Below are 2,418 nucleotides of genomic sequence, written 5' to 3'. Positions count from 1 at the left end.
TTCGGCCAGCGTACAAGCTCGTACCAGCACCAGCTCTCTCTGTCCGTACTCTCTCACTCTTTGAGGAAGATCATAGGAAAAAGACAGTGGTGTGGGGTGAGGTGCCTGTGGGAAAGTTCACGAAATGAGTTGTTGTAGTGGTGCCCTTTGGTGATAGCTGAGAGCGGAAGAGTGGAGAAGACATCCTACCTCGTAGTGCTGTGAAACTCATGTGTCAGGATAACATGCTTCTGAGGTCTAAGGTGAGTGGCTGTCGATCGGTATGATATGGATGAGTGGTTGAAGGGCGCCACTTGTTGTAGATTGTATTTGTAGGTCCTTATTCTTTACTCATCCCTCTTTTGTTTTATACGTGTCTTTTTTTTTTTTCTTAATACAAAATGACCAATAATATTGTGTGGATGAGCTTGTCTTGAATTCACATCTCAAATTAACTTAGGAAAAGCTACTCGTTAGGGTTATCTACGACCTGCAACATAGGAAAAGCTACTCGTTTGGGTTACATGCAACCTGCAACTTAGGGAAGTTACTTGTTTAGGTTACCTGCCAACCATAAGCGCATCTAGATCTAGAATGGATCTATCTACCAATATTATGTTAACGTTCTTTTATCAGATTTCTGTGCTTCAGTTAAACATCGATCAAACTTTCTAGTGTGTGTGTGCGCGCGCGCGCGTACGCGCATGCGTGTGTGTGGGCTTAACATTTTTCTCTTGGATATAAAGATGTATTCTACATGAAAAAAATCTTTATTTAAAAAAAATTCCACTCCGCTAGTCTTGTTGTTGCTTGGGGATTAGATCTACATGTGATAAAGAAGACAATCCTTTTCCAGTACATGTGTAATTGGTCAGCTGTGAGCACTGCTCGGCTCAAAAAAATAAAATGGGGGTGGGGTGGGAGTTGCGCCTTTTTCGAAATGCCAAGTTCCTGTGTTCGAAGTCTCCAACTGGGAATTCGCAATTTTCTGTTTGCCAAGGTAGATCTAGATCCGAAAATGCCTTGTAAGTTATATATCTAAAGTCGAAAGCAACTAAGTGTGTGTGTGTGTGTGTGTGTGTGTGTGTGTGTGTGTGTGTGTGTGTGTGTAGCGCGCTGTGTGAATGAGAGAGGGGGGAGGAGGGTATGATGAACGTCGTCACATACGTTAAATTGTTTTGCAGTAAGTTAACTAAATGCAAGCGTGTTCCTCCCTGTCGTCACTCCCTCCCTCTCTCTCTGTCTGCCTGTCTGTCTGTCTGTCTGTCTGTCTGTCTGTCTGTCTGTCTGTCTGTCTGTCTCTCTCTCTCTCTCTCTCTCTCTCTCTCTCTCTCTCTCTCTCTCTCTCTTTCCCCTCTCTCTCTGTCTGTTGTTTGGCCACCGACACAGCCGTGTATGTCACAAGGTCCTCCTCTCCTTTATTTATTCTACTCGCTGAGACAAATCTTCGTTTTCCGGTTTGTTTTCCGAAGGGCTGGGCTATCATGAAGACAATCCCAGGCCACGTTGGCGTATATAATAGAGAGACAGAGCACAGAACGAAGCGTGGTGGTTGCCTTCCTCCGCATTGCCTGTTGTGGGAATATACTACAGTTTGAGAAAAGGACGCGTCGACCGATACGATAATGTCATGCTCTATAATATAAGGCTGAGAGTGAGAAATTCCGGAAAATGAACACAAGGAAATATTGGACAGAAATAAATAGTAGCCGGTAAACCGATGCTGTTTAGCGACTCGCAATGTGATATATGTCATTCTAGACATACCTCGCCGTTTCTGATGTTATGGTGATTTCGGTAAGTTTTCCTTTGTTCATTCGCTTTCTGACGTGCACATTATTATTGTATTATTATTGTTATCACCATACCATACTATACCATACCATACCATACATACCATAAGAGTAACATGTCATGCCGTACTCAGCGTGCCATACCAACCCATAGTACCACATGGTACTATACCCCATACCTTACAGTAGGTTGCTTTAGTTTGTATTTGGCGGTTTTGTTCTTTGTTTTGTTTTAATGTGTGTGTGTGTGTGTATGTGTGTGTGTGTGAGAGAGAGAGAGACAGACAGACATACAGACAGACAGAGAGACAGACAGACAGACAGACAGACAGACAGAGAGACAGACAGACAGACAGATAGAGAGAGAGAGAGAGAGAGAGAGAGAGAGAGAGAGAGAATGTTGTGTGTGTGCGTGGGCGTCTGCATTATTAAGCTGCGATTAAGCAGTGAATTATTTTGAGTTGCAGAAACTCGTGAAAAAATATTACCAAGATATCCAAAGAGAGATCGGAGAGCATCTAAATGTCTTAATTATCTAAACTTGTATTTCATTCAACAGAATCGCCTTTCTCACCCCTGGCCAGGATATATGCCACCCACAAACACTTTCCACTTTTCTGTATGGCTCTGCCATTCTTCTCCCCCC

General features: G+C 43.3%; 1 protein-coding gene across 1 annotated transcript in view; it reads left to right on the top strand.

The window, feature by feature from the left end:
• Positions 1–1,425: 1,425 nt before the first annotated feature.
• Positions 1,426–2,418, top strand: part of LOC101848642 (growth arrest-specific protein 1) — a gene marked incomplete at its 3' end in the record, with an annotated part of 8,526 nt that continues 7,533 nt past the window's right edge. The window contains 1 exon segment of the mRNA XM_013091396.2: positions 1,426–1,776.

The sequence above is a fragment of the Aplysia californica genome, unplaced genomic scaffold (genome assembly GCF_000002075.1).
Source record: "Aplysia californica isolate F4 #8 unplaced genomic scaffold, AplCal3.0 scaffold00035, whole genome shotgun sequence".
In the NCBI taxonomy this organism is placed as follows: domain Eukaryota; kingdom Metazoa; phylum Mollusca; class Gastropoda; order Aplysiida; family Aplysiidae; genus Aplysia; species Aplysia californica.
Note: the sequence above shows the minus strand (reverse complement) of the source record. Positions and strands in the feature narration are given on the sequence as shown.